The 21,115-nt window shown below is 38.0% G+C and overlaps 1 long non-coding RNA gene and 1 pseudogene across 1 annotated transcript; both read left to right on the top strand.

Moving 5' to 3' along the window:
• The first annotated feature begins 472 nt into the window (after window positions 1-472).
• Window positions 473-15,928, top strand: LOC115031336. The gene is made up of 3 exons (XR_003836965.1): window positions 473-641; window positions 11,517-11,698; window positions 15,869-15,928. It is a non-coding gene; the product is annotated as an uncharacterized LOC115031336 (long non-coding RNA).
• Window positions 8,641-8,756, top strand: LOC115031428 (annotated as a pseudogene).
• Window positions 15,929-21,115: the final 5,187 nt, after the last annotated feature.

The following is a 21,115-nucleotide window of genomic DNA, read 5'->3' on the forward strand; positions in this document are numbered from 1 at the left end:
AAGACCCCAAGCATCCAGGTTAATTGACTGTGTTGGTCCTCTTGTGGAGTCCTTATCACCTCCAGATCTCTCAGTCCTTTTCCCAGCTCTTCCATAAGACTTCCAAATTCTAACGTTTGGCTGTGGGTCTCTGCATGTGCTTCCCTCAGCTGCTTGGATGAGCCTCTTAGAATCCATTTATGCTAGACTCCTGTCTTAAGAGATAAATTTTAATTTAATTATTGCAGCTAATGTTCTTAACTTGATGTTATTATATTATTATATAATATAATGTAATGTAATACAATGTAATCTACTATTATAGCTGTAGGACTATTTGACCCTGTAGTTCATAGTTCATGATTGTCCCCTAGGAAAGTTCTAGAATGCTAGATTTTTTTTCTTATCTGCACTTGTGTGTAAGAGTCACCCAAATTTAATTTTTGCTTCTCGTTATTATTTTTCCAGAGCATGACCTGGTCTAGGGAAAATGGCCTCTTTGAAATGTGGATTTTGGACATTGAACTAAGAAGGATCATGTGGAATGAAATGGTATTCTGTGTCTCAGATTCTAACAATGGAATCCTATGATGAGTTGAAAACTTGGCAGGAAGAAACTTTGCTTCAGGATTTACTCTGACATGTGCAAATTTATCTGTAAGGTGAATTTTTAAATTTGTTTATCATCTATTCAAGTCAAATAAGTATATCAAGATAGTGTACTGTCCATAGAATAATACACATAAGATGGTTCTATAAATGAAAACAATAGACCATTGATAAACCACTCAAGTTAACTTGGCGCCAACATAATGCTAAATAAAAAGAATTCACTTCCTTGGCATATAAAATGGTGTTGAATATTTTAGTTTTTACTTTAGACTTAAAAGTGGTGAATCTGAAGAGGCTAATGAATTGAACTCTTGGTTTGTCCTTGATGTTTTCATGTAGTAAAGGAAAAATTCACTTGGGCATAACAAGTAAATAAACAAACAGTACATACCTTGACTATGAGGATTAATTTTGATTTCACTTGAAGTTTTAAAATCACCTGGAAGGGAATCTGGACTAAAACAAACAAACAAAAAAAATCACGATTTAGGAGGCCTGAATGTGTGTGGTGCTTTCTTATAGTAGGAGGTCTTGAACTGAACGGAAAGGATGTGTCCTAGACACTAGCAGATATACATTAGCTCAGGACCCCCCAAGATGTGTTTGTAATGTGACTAGCCATTTCACATTTCACCCTCTTGGCTTCCCTACAATAATGGACAGTAACCTGGGATTATCAGCCAAAGAAACTCTGTCTCTTTTAGGTGGCTTTTGTCAGGGTCTTTTAAATCACAGCCACAGGAAATAAAATTACTAGTTATCTGAAGTATTAAAATTAATCTGATTTTTTTTTAAAAAAAGAAAATGCCTGTCAAAATAAGTATAGTTGAAAAAAATCACTTTTATTTTTCCTGTTATTGCTATACTCAAAAATCTAGTACCTTACAAAAACAATCTCTGAAAGTGAGTGAAAATGTGCCTTATCCTTGGCAAGCTTACCAGCCTGTCTAATTTGAACCATACTCTAAACTTCAGAATATCAAATACAGTTATTTTATTAGTATCTCTTCCTAATGCTTTTTTTTTTATGGGAGAGAACTATTACTAATCTATTACTAATTGAACCCAATAAGGAAAAGGGAAAAGAAAAGATACATCAGTATGGCAAATACCAAAATATTATAGGTGGGAAGTATGGAAACTTAAGTTATTAAAGTTTAACGAGAATAAATCTTACTAAAGTTAGAAGGATATTTTAGAGTATAAGCACAATTTCTTTTGTCGATCAGACTTATGTTTTATCCAGCCTGAGGCCTTTGAAAATAAAGGCATAGTTATGTATGCTATAATTGGAAAGTATATTTACTTTACATAAATGTTAAAGATTAGAAATACTGACCAAACCCCAATTTTATGAGACTAAGAATGTTTTGGCCAGATTTCTAATATAATTTCTGAGATGCTCTCCAAATTATTACATTACACAATCTAGATGTGCACCAAAATGTTTTATAGGTGTTATTAGTGTTCCAAGAATTAAAGTGCCCTTTCAATAAGGACATACTGGATCTGGGGAGATGACACGTTGGGTAAGATCACTTGCTCTACATATACGGAAGAACCAAATTTGAATCTTCAGCACTCAAGGAAAAGGCTTGCCATGGCTGCAAATCCATGAAACAAGAGAATTGGAGGGGTAGGGACTGCAACAGGTAGATTCTAAGGGTTCACTGGTTATCCCAAGAAAAAGAGTGAGTTCCACTGATTCAGCAAAAAAACCCGACTTATGGAAATAAGGGAATGAGGGAGAGGTAAATATAGATGTTTTGTTCTGGCCTCTGCATGGGTACACACAGGCAAATTCACTTTCGAACTCACATGCATGTATATTTTTTACACACACACACACACACACACACACACACACACACACATACACACACCACAGGAAGGGGGAGTAAAGGTAGTTGATAGATTGATAGATAGAGAATAAAATTTCAATATACTTTAGAAAGCTGAGGAGATTATGATTAGTGGGAATAATTGCATAAATCCTTAAAAGGGAGTAAACTGCTTCCCAGTGGAAATAGTATATGTAAAAGGATTTGGTAGAGGAAGATTTTTCCACTGTAGGATTGAGGCGAAAGAGAGCTATGTGGCAGGGAATACTGGGAAATGAGAGTGGCTAGTAGATGATAGCCATCAAGAAGATGGGAAACTCAGCCTCATCTTTTAGAAGGAGCTAGGCTCTGCCCAGCTGAGTAAACTCTTCTCCAGGTTCCCCTGGTAAATCACAGATTGGCATTTTCGTTGACTGTAGATCCTTTCCCAGGGACTTTAGGCAATCTGATCCTGCATGTCTGCTCATAGAACAAGGCATAATACATGTTTGTCTTAAGCTGTCAACTTTGTGATAACTTGTTATACAACAGAAGAAAAGTAACATGAATTTTAACAAAACATTGAAAATCTCCATCTTTCCTGCTTGTTTTGATACTTTAAAAAAAATTATGCTGAGAACAGAGTGGAGGTGATTTTCTACTCAAAACATCCTTTATTTTTCAATTCATGTGGTCACCACTTTGGAATGTGGTGAATGAATTATTCATAGACCTCAATATGTTTGTTAAATCTATGTATCTAGAGACCCAGGAATCCTAATCACACTAGTCTGTTTGAATTTAATAGGGTGTCCATCACCTTGATTTTTTTTTCCCACTGGCTTTAAAAATAGTTTTCCTAAAATAAATCTTTAGACATGAATAGGAATGAATGCAACCGACAAATCAAGATTCTGTCCAAATTCAAGGTTGTCTTCAGAAGTAAAGACAGTCGACAAGGAGGCTTAGGGAGTTACTTCTAACATAAGAAGCATCTACTTTGCCTAAATAATTGTGCTTTGGACAGGAAGTGGTAGTTACACATAGAATTTCTTCTCTAGATTATAGCATAGGTATTTCAAATGAAATGCTAGTGTCAATGAAAGACTCCCGAAACCACTATGATGACTAATCTACATTGTCAACCTAACTATATTTAGAAGACTTGGGATCTTCATGAAGCACATCTCCAGTGAGATGATCTCCAGAGCTTCCAGGTAAATCAGAGACTGGCATTTACTTTGACTGCAGATAATCTTGTCTCACACTCAGTAAGATGAGCCTCATTTCCAGAGAGGAATAAATGAAGTAAAAGACTTACTGTCAATATGTGTGCCATCACTTCACAGGATGGGCCTTCTGAGAAGTTTAGAGAAGATAAAGCAGGCTGAGTTCCCTCACTCTGCTTCTCTATTCACGGCCACAGTGGCACTTTGAAAAAGCTTCTCGACAGCACATTCCTAACACTGTGCTGTTCTGTGCAAAGTCTTCCTAATTCAACAAAAATCAGTCTTTCTTCCTCTACAGTGTTTATGATAGGTGCTCTCTTCCTAATGACAAGAAAAATAACTACTACAGCCTCTGTGAAAATCTATTCACATTTTAAAGGTAACACCAAATTCTTGATGCTCTTAGTTCCATCAAAATCTTCTCTCCTGTGGGTTTCTTTCTTTTTTCTCCTTTGTGCTTCTATCACATGATTGTGTTTTTCAGTGATACCTGATAAAGAGACGACTTTAAAGAGGGAATCAAGGAACCAAATGCAAGATGCTTCAGGTTGAGAACAAAACAAAGCAACAGAACACTTTCTATCTTAAGGCCGAGGGAAGTAAGTCAGTAAATAAATAAACCTCATCAGCACATTTATTGTCCTGTTAAACTCTACATATTCTAAGTACAATAAACCTCACATGGCAGAAATGCACTGATTTGAAATTAGGATCCCATAGGATTCCAGAGTAAATGAGTTTAAAGTGGACTCAAGAAGCTGAGAATACAGCTGTACCTATATGGATAATATTTATGTCAGTGTAAGAGCCAAATGTTGCATAGGGTGCATGCAATGAGTGCTGGAGGAAGCCAATGAAAAGGCTATAGCAACCTTTCCCTGAGTCTTTAATTGCCCATGGAGTGAGTTGTGACCCAGGTGTAAACTGATGTGTACAAGGGAAGCTTATTGCAATGTGTAAGAAGGGAACAGCTGTTCAATATAAATTATTGCACAATTAGATTGGGCAGCTGAAACAGTCTTATCAGTTAGCTTGCTGAGAACTCCGAGAATCCCTCAAAATCTAATTGCCTGCCAAGTCCTGCATGGACATGATAGGGATGAAATGAAATAGTTTCAGTCCCTGAAACAGAGCCAGCAGTGTGTGGGCCTCCACAAGTGTTGAACAGTTTCTGGGTGTGAGGCTAGTCTGTACATATAAAATATGTATTTTACTTCATATTTCTCCCTTAGAAAATATTCTCCCTGCCAAGGTTAATGACTCCATGATAATCAGAGGCAGCAGGAGTAGAATGCTGTGACCTTCAGGATAGAACTTAAGGCTGTGGGAAAGAATGCTGAAAACATGAGTTTAAAAATATATAAATTCTCAAATATCCAAAATATAAAGATGAAATATGAATTGTGTATGGAGCCTCAGATCTAAAGTAAATGATGCAGTTACACTATGAAATAGCTTGCCAAAAAGATCCTAAGGAAGGAGATAAAGAGATTTAAGGGGTAATCCATTGCAGGGCAAGTTTCCACCCAAGCAAGTTTTATTGTTTATGCTTACAAAGGTAGCAAGATTCCTGAGTTCAAAGTTAGCCTGGGACAGAAGGAATTTAGGTCCAGGCTCAGGTCTAATAGTCTTATCAGTTAGCTTGTTGAGAATTCTGAGAGCCCTTCAAAACCTAGTATCCTGTGAAGTACAGCTATCTCATTGTGTTTGTGCTTGTTGTCTTTTCTAACAATTAAGGGGCTGGGATCATAGGATGCTGATTCATGGGATAATCAAAAGAGAACCTGGTGTAATGAATGAATTTATATGTAAATAAAAGACTGGCCTTTTCATCTGCAATAGAGGAGCTATCCAGAGTGTTTTTAGAATAGCAAGAATAAAACTGTCATGAGCAGAACACATACACACACATGAGAGAGATATGAGAGAGAGAGAGAGAGAGAGAGAGAGAGAGAGAGAGAGAGAGAGAGAGAGAGAGAGAGAAATCTGGAAACTCTCTCAAGCAGAACAAAAGCCATTAGTTTGTAACTCATGATTTGACTTTGAGTCCTTTGTTTCAGAACCCCTTTTTAAGCCAAGGGTGATCCTTGGTACTTCCCAGTGAAAGTTAAGGGCTAACAGTACAAGCAGACAATTTTATGAATGACAATATTGTATTTACTAACAGCAATATTTTTCTGACCAATATCAAAGTAGAGGATTGTCAATGGTCTTCCCAGTGTCTAACTGGACAAGTAATGTCCTTCAGAAGTATATTAACTGCTTTTCTTATTGCTGTGACCAAGTAATAAACAAACAACAACTTTAGTCAAGAGAAGTTTACTTTGGCTTAGGGCAGAAAGCCATGTCAATAAGAAAGTGAACTGGTTGGTCACATTGGATCTGTAGTCAATGAACAGCAAGGAATGAATGATGGTACTTTGCTTAAACTCTCCATTTTCTCCAATTCCACATGTTGCACCTCATCCAATCTGGCTACCCAGACTCAGGCTAGATCTTCTGATCAGCTAAACTCAGTAGTAGAAAAACCCAGAGGTGTGTTTCCATGTTGAATCTCAGTCTAGTCAAGCTGACAATGAAGTTTAACTACCATAAGCACCTAAGAAAACATTTTTTTAAATGTTTGGTGACATACAGCCAATCTGCAGATTATTTCGTCTGTTTCAAAGGAAAAACATGTTCTGAACAACTAAAACATGATAGCCCTCAAAGTTACAAACTAAGCCCTCTGGCTTCTAAAGACTTATTCACTAAGCAATTCAATAGTTATTTTTACAATAGAAGGCTCAATTTATATTAGGTGTGATTGTGATACAAAAAAAAGACTCAGTTCAGAATTGAATATTCCTGTCATCTAAAGTTCATATTGCATTGAAATAATATTGACAAATGCAAAATAATGCACATTAAGAAGAAAACTACACTGGAAAAGAACAACAATATGCAAGCTGTGTAAGGCACATAATTTCTAATGACATAGGTTGGGAAAGTCTAATTATATGACATTAGCTACATTAGCTGAAAACAAACAAACAAAGAACAATAAAACAATAAAACAGATGAGAGGGTGATCCATGTGGATCCATAGAGGCAACATGCTTCATAGAGAAGGAAGTACATATGCAAAAGTTACTGTTTACTTACATGAGTGTGACTGTTATGCTCAGGAAGAACAGGCGTGCTGAAATAGCTGACATAGCTTTGATTCCAGAGACAAGAAATAACAGAAGGTCCAGGGGATATTAAGTATGACTGTAAGTATCTCAGCGTTTATCTTGAATAAGATGAGCTCTGTATCTTGAGAAAGAACAGCAGAGGCTTATTAATCATTATATAGAATAACCAAATTTGCTTTAAAAGACTGTTTGTGTGTAGAGGTAATACTTCTATGGGTAGTGGTGAAGAGTAAGATTTAAATGCAATCTGATGATGATGGTTTATATTAAAGGTATAAATAGCATAAAGGAAGATGCAGTCCTATCCTGGATATATTTTGAAGGTAAGGTTAAATTTACAGATGGATTAATATGAGAAATAAGAAGAAAAATTTAAGAACTATGTCATGAATTTTGGTGTAAACAACTAGAAGAACTAAGTCACTATGGTCTTAGTGGAGAAGAGTACAATTACACTTTGCAGAAACACTTGAAAGTTCAGTTTGAACAGTGTAACATGCATTTAGATACATGTAGGTGGAGTACCAAGTAGGCAGTTAGAAATAAAAGACTGTGATTTGGGAAAATGTCTGAACAGAGGGTATAATTTTGAGAGTTGTGAGCCAATAAATGAGATCACTAAATGAAGGAATGTGGATTTAACAAAAGACCAGTGATCCAACCTAAGTGTTTCTTTTTTTCCTAATATTTTAAAAAATTGGAAAAACTAAAAAAAAAATGTCATTTGAGTTTTCTTAAATCAATCAAAACAAAGATAAAGTATCCCAATTGCATTATTTTTGGACTAGAATAGTAGTGACTATATTAGTTTATTTTTCTTTTTTCTATGACAAAATATCCAACAAAAGCTCACTTAAAGAAGGGATTCTTTATTTGGCTCAAGCAGATTCATCACGGCAGAGAAGGCATGGAGACAGTACTGTGAGGCAACTGTACATGTTAAATACACAGCCAGGAAGAAGAAAGATGGAGGCTGTTTTTTTTTTTTTTCCACTTATTGCTTTTTCCTGGACCTCAGGTCATGAAAAGGTCTACCCATGTTCTAGCTGTGTCTTTTCTGCTCTGTTAAACCTGGTTTGAAACATGTCCAGAGACATAAAGAATTTTGTTCCTTAGATTTTATCAAGTTGACATAAAAATTAACCATCCCAAGTTCACTCTTGCCAACTATCACCCAAACCAATCACTTTTCAATGGTAATTGTCCACTTAGAGTCTCCAAATACGCGTTCATGTTCACCTCATATTGCAAAAATGCACTTAGTTAATGTCTAAAAGCTCTCTAAATCTTAGTTTGAACTGTTCAAAAGTAGTTGTACAGATTTTCTTCTGAGAACTCAAGCAAAACCAAAGCAAATTAGTTACATACTTATAATATGTCATTGTACAAAGTGTATATCACCATGTTAAATGGGAGGAATGAGGACACACCAAGAAAAGAATGGGTCAAAGCAAGACCAGGACCCGTGAGAGCAAGCACTAAACCTGATACCTCTGACCCTTATAAGGGGCTTTTGATGAAGTCTTGTCTTTAACAGTTTTAATCCTTCTACTACACTTCTTTGACCATTGATGTATGTAACTTGTCTCTAAGGACAAGTTTTTTTCTCACTGAATATACCATAGTCCTGCTTTCTCCAACACACTGTAGTTGCTTTGACTTCACCTTTGTAGTTTCATGCATTGGCCTGTCAGGGTCCTCCTGAAGGAAATATGATCTTTTCACATACAGCCTGACCTCAGCAGCTCTCTGGAAAGTCAGGGAAAGCTTCTATGACCTTCCTCCACATTGTTGAATTTTACTTGTTAAACCAACTTTCCTGCCCCGAAGAGCATTGCAAGTTTGATTGTTGTGTCACATATGCGTCAGAGGGTAGAGAGGTTATATCTACACTCAGTATGATAACCTACAAACATCTCAACGATTAATAATCTAACAAAAGCATGAGACCACCACCACCCAGGGGCCAGAGGGCCTGGACAGGGTATGCAACCAAGCTGGAGATGTGAATAGACTAGAACCCCACTTAGAACTACCGGCTCCAGGTGGGAGTAAGCCCAAGAGAGATGATCACTTTTGTTGGCTGACAGAGGAGAGAGCCTGAAATGATCACCATGAGGCCCAGAGAGGGGGCTGGCTTGAGATGGTGCCTCCCAGGCTTGGAGATGGGCAAACTAGGCTTGTGATATTCCCTGCCTGGCACTATCATGCATGAGTAGAACATAGCAATCCTGAGATCACTCCTTAAATGACTCCAGACACTCAGAGACCCTGAGTATTGTTAAGAGGATCAAGTAAGGAGTAGAGAAATGGAAGAGAATGAGAATGAGATATCAAGGGTAGTGAAGAACAACCTGATATGATGCCACCTGGGACCATGGTGGCACTGCAGCAGAAGGGGTCTGTTATCGCCAAAGGCCAAACAGATGTCCCTGGTTTAGGCTGCCAGTGGGATATGTTGATATCTGAAGGCTATGAAGAACTGGCCCCATCCCTCTCTTGGGCATCTTGGGAAGGCTTTCCCCAGAGACACGAGAGAAGGAGAGTTGACCCTGTCTATAGCCAGTCGTAGTACTCAGGAAAGCAGACCAGGCATTTTGGGAGTTACAGGTTATCTGCCTGGAGGATGTGAATGTCAGAGACCTGGCCCTACCACTCATTTCCCTGTGGTGGCATGGATGAGAGAAAGATACCTTTTTTCCCCTTTTCCTTCACAACCTTCGGGAGGCTGGACACTTTGGTGCTGGGGCCTTGAGAGCAGGAGAGCTGTCCCTGACCTTAATCAGCTACAGCACTCAGAGGAGCAGGCCTAGCATCTCAATTGGGTAGCACAGTAGAGCTGGCTTTAGATGTAAGTTTTGAGAGTGAGCAAGCCTAGCGAGAGTGAGTGTGGGAGAGCTGGCCCTGCCACTTGTCTGGTGTGAGGCAGTGTCCCTGACTCTTGCCCCTTGCTACCTAGGGCAGGAGGGAGAGCTAGTACAAGGGTCATGAGATTAGGAGAGCAAATCCAGTTTCCAACCTGCTGCAGCACTTGGGAGAGCTGGCCCTGCATCTTGCCTAGGGCCAAGAGCTGAGCTGGCCCTGGATTTGGTGTTTGTAGGTAAAACCAGCCCCATGACATCACGAGATCATGGGAGCTGGTGGGCTGACCATGTCTGATACCTCTCAGTTACAGATCCAAGGCTTTCAATCAGTCCACCCCAACGTCTACCATGTCAGTGAACTGCTGGAGTACATGAAGGAGGATGATTCTACAAGTCCAGAACTAACATATCTCCATGACACAGGGCAATAACTGTGGAGTCCAAGTGAGGTTCCAGTATTGACAGAGTAGCTGAGTCAGAGGTCTCCTTTCAGGCTATGAGTAATTGCAACAAATATTTGCAAGCAAAGAAATGGACACATTGTGACATACTACAGCTTCCACAAGATTTTCTTCCCTCTGCTGAGGGGGAAGTTGCAAGGATGGAGGGCAGGCATAAGGAAGGTGGAGATGTGTTAGATTAGGGTATATGGTGTGAAGTTTGCAAAGAACCAATAAAACGTTTGAAAATCTTAAAACAACAACAACAACAAAAACACCAATACTCTGATACTACAAGATCAAGGTGTTGTCTGCCTGGTCTCTTCCCCAGGGGCTGGTGTGATATGTATCTTGGTGGCAGAACTGTGGAAAACACCTGTGAAGCAGTTGCTTTTCAGCAGAGAACCCCTTCAGTAGCATTCTCAGTTCAGTCACTTCTTTCAAAAGAATTCACATTTTTATAGGATAAAATTTATTTTTCTTCAGATTTTATGTTAGCCTTTTTATCCAATAATTTTGAACTCTTGTGTGGGTGTGCACGCATGTACACACACACACACACACACACACACACAAAAGCTGGAATCACTTGATGCATGAATCTTAACCTCATAATGCCTTTTCTAAAATCTTATGAGAAGTGAGAGCTTTCTTCTTCCTAGTAAGAACCCCTTTAATGATTACAAATGCTCCCTTAACATCTATCTTGTGTGCAATTTTAAATTAATTAATATTTTTCCTTGTTATACTGCACATATATGTATATACATATATACATTTTTTCTCTCTATATATAAGATGTAAACAATAATCATACCAGAGCCTCAATGCTGTACTGCATTGAAGTTCCCTCTACAAAACAGTATCTTTCAATTCAGCTTCATTCAGGATTTTAGAACATGAGGAGAAAGCAGTGAGATTTTGTTCTCGGCCTTTACCACAACAGAATCTAGTGAAGCTTTTGCTGTCCTGTGACACTTCACAAACAGACCTGTAACTATCTTGACTTCTCTCCACATTCTGGGCTTTCCTCCAATATCATCCTATGAACCCTGCCTACTATCGTCTAGAATTTTCTGTCCTGTAAGGCAGACTCTTCCACATTCTTCTCATGCCCACCCTTAAAGACCTGCAGCTCACATGCCCAGTTTTATCACAGCAAGGGACACAGACACAATATTATGTTTTTATGTTAATTACATCTCTGGTTGCTGAATTGAAATACCTAACATAACAACGAAGGAAGGGGAGACCTGGCTCACTGTTTGCAAATGTAATACATTATGATGGAAAAAATTACAGGATATGCTGACTGGTCACATGATGCCCACAGTCAGGAAGATAAGAGGGATGACTGCTGTCTTTCCACTTTGTCTCTTTTTTTTGTTCATTCCAGGACCCCACGTCATGGAATGATGACATCTGCATTTAGAGTACATCTCATCTCAGTAAGCTGTCTGGAAACATTTCCTGCACAGACACAACCTTTTGCCTTTTGGATGATTTCTAGCCATGCCAAACTGATAATCAAAATCAACTATCACAGTGACTGATGAGGAGTAATATTGTTGGGTTCCTGTAAGTTTCATGCAGAGCAAGGTCTACTCTAGCTACTTAGATAAACCACTATGATCAAAAGATGTTCCAGTGACTGGCTTCCACATGGGCATAATGAAAGCTCTGTCTTTCATATGGTTTGGGATAGCTCACCTGGTTCTAATTCCAGTCTTGCTTACACTCTAACTGCCTCAAAACATGCCCAGATTTCTAAGAGAAGAACCTGATTTTCAATCACCACTTTATCACAGGACATAGACCTTAAGGTGTAAGTTGTGATCTGCCACAGAATGGCTTCTCTAGGCTTAGACTTTCACGGCTGAAAATGAGGTAAGTAGATATTGCATCCCCCCACCCCCAACACACACGCACAGAGGAGTTGATAAATTAGATTTACATTTCTTTCTCCATGTGGATATTTATAGTTAATTAGAGTGATGAGAGACCTGGGCTCAATATAAGGGGTTTTTTTTGGGGGGGCATAGAAAGTGTACATGGTTGTGTGTGACATCTGTGAGAGGCTTAAGGACAATTTAGGACATTTGAAAATGTTCATTACTTGGTTAATATTTCATTTGCTTGTTAGGCTAAGCTGTTGGATAAAAATAACTCTTAATTCTTGCCCTGCCTCAATAATGACTCTGGAATTATAGGGTTGCTATTGATTTGCTGATGGATATCATTTGGCTCTGTCCATCTTATCCTAAATTATCTCTGTCGTGTCATATATATTTTCTCAGATATAATTCTAGCATATCTTGAAGGTTAATAGAGTCTATGGTCTAGCTACCACAACCCAGCTCATTTTAATTCAGAAGGGGTGTGAATTCCATCCTACATACACATACATACACATACATATACACATATACATATATATATATGAATATTATATGTGACATATATACATAATTTTAAAAATGGTTTAATTTTTGTTTGAGCTATACCAAATGGAAAAGATAACTGCCTGGTCAATACTTTTTGAAAACACATCTTTTAAATTTAAGGATTATGTTAAAATAAATAAAAATCCACACATCTTTTATGAGGCACAAAATCATGAGATTTCTCCTTAATTGTATATGCAACCCAGGCATAGCCAAGGACAAATGACTGGAAATAAGTGTATAATTCAGTCAGCAACTGGAACAGACTAAGAGACTTTCTATCTAATTTTAAATCATAATAAAAATTTTAATGCTCCAAGAAACTGTTTAGAAAGAATTCTTTTATTAGTTAAATTTATAAATGTTAGCTTTCATTATCAATACCACTTCTCATGCCTTCATTATTGGACTTTAACTGACTATAATATAAGTCTTTCTCTAAACTGTAACCTTTAATTACCACTGGAACATTGACTTCGTGAAGCCTGTAGGCTGTAATTGACCTTTCCATTTCAAAGAGAAAATTCCTTACCTCCTAAGTGGAAGGTGATAGAGAAGAACATTAAGCCATATGAGTGAAACGTCAGATCTAAGTTCATGTTCACCAAATACAAAACCAGTTGCTGGCATATGTAGGCTACTGACTGTTTATCTAAAGTTCAAACTAGAGAATGTTTTAAAAACAAATATTGCCTGATCCTAACTTTCCTATCTCTTTCTTTCTTTCTTTCTTTCTTTCTTTCTTTCTTTCTTTCTTTCTTTCTTTCTTTCTTTCTTTCTTTCCTTCCTTCCTTCCTTTCTTTCTTTCTTTCTTTCTTTCTTTCTTTTTTTAAGCTGAAAGATTCTTTAGTTTTAAGGAGGATATCCAACCATTTTCTTCATAAACATTCAGAGTGTTGGTTGGTAGAGAGCCCCTGTGCTGTCATGAACAAAGGACTGCTAGGAAACTATAACGCGGTGAATTGGGAAAGACAGGGAGTCTGTCTGAATTGTCTAAGTTGAAAAATGAATTTGACTTCACATTTAAAGACCGAGCACAATTTTATATTTTCCAATAAGCTAAGTGCTAGATTTGAGGGAATTATCTTCAATATGAACATCACAAACTGAACAATTATGAACAGACAAAGTTTTCCTATACAAGCATTTTGGGGATGGAAAAGATTTTGAAGTATGTCTACTTTCTCAATCTCATTGCACAGGGTAAACAACAAGATCTGGGACACTCTAGTTCGGACACTAATTGGTAAAGGAAAGGTTCAGACCTAATCAATTTCTTTTTCTACATAAAGTTTATTATTTGACAATGTCATAGATGTATATAATTTATTTTAATCATATTCAGTCTGATTCCTTTAGTCTTCCCTTCTCAGTTCCTCTTGAAATCATTTTATTTCTAACACATCCCTTACTACATGTTTCACACAAGCACACACGCAGAAAAAACCCACATACACACATACACACACACTTACACACATATACTCACACACACACTCACACACACACACACACACACAGAGAGAGAGAGAGAAGGAGAGAGAGAAATATTGTTTTATATTCACCCTCATCCACACCTGGTATCTCCTTTCCTTCACCCTCGCATCTAGTTTAGCAGGAGCTATGGAGAAAATGATTGCTTCAGCTGGTCATTTTTTTTATTTTGATTATCTGTTTTCTATACCATGAGGTAGTTGGTTGCAGAGATTTACAGCAGATGGGTAGTTTTGACTTTATATAATAGAGAATAAGTATTTGCTTTTTTGGTAAATGCTCTCAGCCGTAGATTAGGACGAAGACAAACAAACAGTAATGCACACAAAGTATAAATTTGAAACACTAATGAGACTGTGGCAAGTGAATCCCATATCATTATCAATATTATGAACTTATTGGTATATACAAAGCTAGAATTGTGGCATTAAAAGTGGTCCTTATAGAGTAATATGAGGAGATATTCATAGAAAAAATGAATCAGAAAGAGAAATAGATTTATAGAGCATTTATGAGAAGCCTTTTCAGGAGAAGAGCATCACACTGACTAATGACTTGGCAGTTAGCATTGCATTTGGCTGCGTAGGCGGTGCCTCAAGGGAAGTCACTATCTTGGTGGGCTCAGCAAGGGGCTGGGATCTGGTTCTCAGGATTATACCTTGGGGAGTTATTTTTATATATTGGATTCTGGGGGATTGACTGCAACTAAGCAAACTTAGGCTTTATTAGCACAGAGGGTTCGTCTCCACACTTGATCTTAGGCAAAAGGCCGGGAAGCGAGGGAGGAGGCTTTGTTTCCAATGGTAAAAGTAATTTTATCTGCTCTTCAGAGCCATATCCTGATGATTTCAAGTTACCTGTGAAACAGAATTAGAAATCAGTTTCCTAATGAGCATAGTGTCCATCCAGATCCATGGACTGGGCTGTGGGATGTGTCCTTTACTAAGAAGGGCTGCATGCTGACTTGCCTTGGCTTCATCTATGTTTCTCTTTTCTAAAAAGGATAATTTGTGAAGATGCTTCTACTTGCATTGAGTACATTGACATGATCATTCTCTACGTTCTTGGTGTTGTTGTTTTTTAAATGCATGAGCTTATGCTAAACAAGCTTACAGCAGAAATTTCAAAGTAACACATCTGATTGGTGTTCTGCAGTTTAATCTTTGGTCAGGTAAACTGTATGTACATTGCTTTCACCATCAAAACCCCTACAAAGCGTCTGAACTTTCTAAAAATGCCTAACATACAAAATAGTTTTCAGAATAGCTAACCTCATTTAGATAATGGGTAATATTTTCTAATTATATGAAATGTATCTCAAATTACCCAAAGGACTGCATTACTTATTTTATTCATTCATAAATTTAGTCAATTATCTTTTGAGTGATTATGACATGCAGTTGTTCTTTACTGTCCCAACCTGAGAAATAAAGATATCAAATTTATTTCTGTATTTGAAGATTCATTGTTATATGAAGTGGAAACGTAAGGGTTCCTTGGAAAGTCGGTTGGATGGTGTTTTGCTGGGGCAAACATGTGAAGGAATGTTTAGCTGAAGTGAAGACAGGTGAAAGATTAAGGCAGACTAGTGAGTAAAGAATTGTTTAGCTAAAGGAGACACAAGAGAGAGGATGTTCTCCTAAAGCAAGCACATGAAAGGACACTTGGTGGATTCTTTGCTAATGACACGCATGAATTGCTTTACTTTACATTGCATTGAGCTATACTTGTGGGAACTCCATAGAAAGAAATGCACCAAAAAACCTCCTGATTGCATGCTGTAGTTTCTTGTTTCTTCTGTGATCTCCAGATGGTAAATAGGATGGACTGGCGGCTGGTCTTGGCTTGTTTATGGAGCTCGCAGTGCAACACATGTGGGTCTCAGCATCTTTGCTGATCTTCACTTCGCTGAAAGAGGCACAGCTAGAACTGTTCCTGGCATTCCTCCAACTCCTTCCTGCTGACCTGAGGTTGAGGCCTGGCTGTCTTTACTAGGTAGTGTCATTGCTGCTGATTTGTGCTTGCTATCTTGACTCTATTGAACTGGACTGCTAGTGTATTTGTTAAGTGTTTGCAAGTGAATCTGGCTGTGGCTGCTGACCTGTGAACTGAACTGCCGATTTCCAGACAACACAGACAGGAGTTGCTCCAAAGGACCTTTCTAAACAGGTTCACCTCTCTTGTATCCTTTCTTTTCTACTACTCTGGTGAGTGGTAGGCTATAAGGGAGATTAAAGTGTTTAAAAACCATCATTTAAAATTAGCCTTGGAAAAAATTAAAGTTACAGTTATATAGAAAAATTTCCCTTTGTAAATCATTCTGAATGTGGTTATGAGAGACAGTACTGGGCTGTCAGTAGGTTTGCCTCTGCTTTCTTTCTCTGAGGGTTGAGTAGCTATACTTTGTGTTGCCTCTGATTCTGACCAGCAGAAAAGAACAATGACACAGCGTTCTTCTCAAAGCAGTTTATTCAGGAACCTTTCAACATGCATGCAGGAAAAATCTCTCTTGTCCCCAATCGTAATCCCTTATATAACCCCTCTACCACGCCCCATCAGCACAGTCCATGTAACAGCAGTCCATTGGCCAGAATCATTACTTGTCATATGGTCCCATTTTGCATCATGGTGCACCTGCGCAGTTCACCCAGTGGATGTGGCTTAATCAGGGTATATGAGGAAGTCAGGTGCAAGTCATGAGACTTGGCTGTAGTCCCGGGCGCCATCTTGGGATTGCTGCCACACCCGCTCCTCACAACTTTGTGAATTTGTGAGGAAGCTTCTATGATCTGCTGAGCCTATGTTTGCCTTCACAGTTGGTTGGGTAGGCTAGTGGTGAGGCTGAAGAAAAACTGAAACTACCAGGGCAGTAGATCTCAGTCTGCACCCATCACAACCTGTCTCAGCCAGGCCCTTAACTCTCTGACAGTTCTAGTGATGCTGAAAGGCAGCTGAGCTAAACAGACTGGTGTTCACAAATGTCACTAGAGTAGTTAGTCATTATCATTAGAATTGCGTGTTCTTTATATAAGTCCAAGTCTCTATGTGCTTATCCAGAAAACTATGTCTATATAAAGTACTCTTCTTATGGGAAAAATTTTCTATCCTGAACTTATTCCTAAATCCTTGAAACTCCTTCCACCATGTCTATGCTTAGAGTAGTAGAAAATATCGCTTTTTAATTGTGTCTGGATGATCCACTCTGTCCCTCTGCCGGCCGCTTAGCAGGTGGCTTTATTTCATTACCCAAACCAGGTTCTATCCCCTTCCTGTTTAGAAGGTTCAATGGCTTACGTTGCAGGAATATCAAAATATTTTACAAGCTGCATCCTCATGTCAGTATAATGTTGGTTTTCTGAACAGTCCAAGCTCTTTCCAGCCTCAGGCATTGACGCTATTTTTCCTGCTACCTCAATACTCTTCCAGCACCTTTCTCATTGATTCTCAATGTTTGTTTTATTTTAAAATCTTTTTTTTTAGTTTTTGAAGATTTATTTCATTTATTAATTAATTTATTAGTTTACATTCCATTTTTATGCCCCCCCCCGTCCACCCTCTGACTGCTCCACATCCCATACCTACTCCCCACACCCCTATCTCCACGTGAATGTCCTCGACTCCCACCCCACCTGACCTCTATACTCCCTGGGGCCTCCAGTCTCTTGAGCGATAGGTACATCATCTCTGAGTGAACATAGACCTGGAAGTCCTTTACTGTTTGTGTGTTGGGGGCCTCATATCAGATGGTGCATCTACCTGTTTGGTAGTCCAGTATTTGAGAGATCTCAGGAGTCCAGATTAATTGAGACTGCTGGTCCTCCTACAGGATTGCCCTTCCCAGCTTCTTTCACCCTTCTCTAATTCAACAACAGGGGTCAGCTGCTTCTGCCCATTGGTTGTGTGCAAATATCTGCATTTGACTGTTTCAGCAGCTTGTTGGATCTTCCAGAGTGTGGTCATGCTAGGTCCCTTTTAAAAAATTTAAAAATTAAAAAAATCATTTATTTTTAATGTTATAATATAATTACATCATTTCCCCATTCCCTTTCTTCCCCCAATCCCTCTCTTACACCCTCATTGTTCCCTTTGAAATTCATGGCCTCTTCTTTATTAATTTATAATGCCAGTTCTTAGATACCTTTCCTTAATTCTGTCTAAAATAAGATGATATACTTTCACATTCCGCATACTTAAAGAGAAAATGGACAAGTTAAAACAGGCTAAGAAGACTTCTTCTTCTTCTTCTTCTTCTTCTTCTTCTTCTTCTTCTTCTTCTTCTTCTTCTTCTTCTGTTTAAACACAGAATGAACTGGTAGAATTGATCCTGAGGCCATTAGAGGGCAAGGGGACTTTTTGCATAAGACACCTGGATTTCTTGGTGGAGGTTGCGTACTCAACTTAACATAGAGCCCTATTATACTTAGTGGTTACATTTGAAAGGGATTGCACAAGCCTTTAAGAAAGGTAATCCTGAGCCATAAAACTGTCATGGAGCTGCATGTCAAATGAGAGAAAGTATTTACACAGTAAGGTAATAAATTGAGAAAAAGAAAAAGGAAATAATGGGAACTCAGAGTCAGGAAGAATCCTATGTGAAGTTTAGTCAGCTGACAGAATCATGGTGCTATTGATCACCATTGTGCTCTATTACAGCAGCCCAGTTATTTCCTTCACAGCATTTAGATAAGACATTTCTAGGTTATTGCATTTTTTTCTGTCAGATGCACCAGAATATATATATATATATATATATATATATATATATATATATATATATAAAACGATAGGAGGAGGTACTTTGCCTGATTCTTTTTTATTTCTCTGTTTCAAGGACAATGTCTAGAACACAGTATGCACATAAAAAAAATTTAAGGAGGTAAAGACATGAAGGTTCATCATTACAGGATACGTAGAATATTACTAGGAACATACTGATGTTGATAAAAACTGAGATGGTGATTGTAATTATTTTTTTACCCTTTAAGTGCTGGTAGACTCACATGGTACTAAAATATCCAAGCTCTTTGCTGGTGACTGCTAATTGGAAGCTGACTTAAATAAAAAGCAAGGAACAAAAATTGAATTATATTCAGATGTAAAAACAAGCTTACTTTGTATTTAATTAGTTCATGTTTTTCCTTCTTGTGCTACTCTATATTCTTCCATGGGAGTTTTGTTTCTCAGAAATACTTTGTACACATTTTTTGTTTGTTTGTTTGTTTTGTAATAAACATTTACCTATTCCAAGAATCATAGAATATTAGCATAATCAAAAACAGCCAAGAAAGTTTTACTCTATAGAGACAATGTCAGAAGTAAGACCCCTGAAATAATTGTCACATTCTAGATTCATGAGATCCCCAAGGCATTGGTGTGACTTTCATAATTAAACCAACTTAATTACAACATCCAAGTTGTAACATATTCACTTTATGCAAATACACCAGTCAAGAGCAAAATGCGACAGTACTGGAAAATCATGTTTTTCATGAAAAACAAGGGTGACTCATTAGGCATGCATCCCACAAAATCTGTTTTGTATTCAGAGAGCCAAGAAAATATAGATCAGATCCGTTTTCTCAAATTTTTACTTTATTAGAAACACTGGTTCTGGGTGACTGGCTCTTAAAACTGAGCTAATCAATCAGAAAATGATGGCATCTGTTCTTTAAGGTTAATTGTACTCTCAATTGTCTTTAAAAGATTATGATTTTATGGTAATGAGTAATGTTAATTCAAAGATTCAGGTCATGTACATTGAAGTTTTTCACAAGAAACAGAATGCCAGGAAAGACTAAGATGTTCTCTTAAATGACTCAAGCATCCTACATTGTTTTTTCAAACAAATAGTGTGTTTTTTTGAGGAGCTGAGCACAACCTTTAAAATCTCAAGAATCCTAAGTTTTAAAGTAACTGGCAGCCACTTGTGTAGTTGTTAAAGAATACACAAAAGGAATACAAATGGAAATGCATGAGACTTTTGGGTGAATTAAAATGCTTCATGTTTATGATCTGTAGAGATTTGTTTTTTTTCTGCAAACATCTGAAGATTTACCAGTTCCCTGGCTACTCTGGGTATTTCATCTTTATGCATAATTTTTATCATGTACCCCACCATCACTTTTAATTTTGGGAATATATCTGCACATGTAATTTTGCTCATGTTCTTATCAGAGTTAAAAACTCACTGTCAGCAAGTTATCAAATATTAAGGCTCAGAAGTACAGTTTTTAGTTCTCTGGGGCATACTTAAGACACTGTAAGAGGAAACTGAGCTGAGTGGAAACAAGCACTATGCATAAATTAAAATAGCAACCAGGATAGGAAAAGTATGGTAGAGTTGGTTCCAGGAAGCTTGATGTAGATGAAAGACCTGGAGATCTACTTGTTGGTACTATTTTATCCATGTGTATTCCCATCTATAATTCTTGAAGATCTCATTAAATCTTTTGATCCCCATCTGAGTATGTGTGTGCATGTGTGCTTGCATGCACCCACACGCACGAGAGAGAGAGAGAGAGAGAGAGAGAGAGAGAGAGAGAGAGAGAAGAAGAAGAAGAAGAAGGAGGAGGAGGAGGAGGAGGAGGAGGAGGAGGCAGAGGAAGTCAAAAGTTGATGATGGTATTTTCCTCTGACAATGTACATTTTGGTTTGGAGACAGGGTATGGATTTTTGTGAGAAAATAGAACTCACTGATTGGTTTTACTGCCTGGCCCATAAGCCCCTGGGATGCTTAATTTTTTTTTCTTTCTCAGAGTAAGAATTTACAGGTTTGAATTCCTCACATCACATACTTTTATGAGTGCTGGAGATTTATCTCAGGCCTTTATGTAGCAAGCACATTACTGACACATTGATATTTTCAAGCTCCTAGTCCACTCTGTTGTAGCATGTAGCTTTTGCTACCCCTTCTTAAGCTTTGGGTGAGCCATACCACCAGCCCCCACCCAGAAATTATTGCATCTGTGGGTGAAACATAAACACACACGCGCGCGCACACACATACACACACACACACACACACACATACACACACACACACACACACACACACACA

The sequence above is a fragment of the Mus caroli genome, chromosome 6 (genome assembly GCF_900094665.2).
Source record: "Mus caroli chromosome 6, CAROLI_EIJ_v1.1, whole genome shotgun sequence".
NCBI classification, from domain to species: Eukaryota; Metazoa; Chordata; class Mammalia; order Rodentia; family Muridae; genus Mus; species Mus caroli.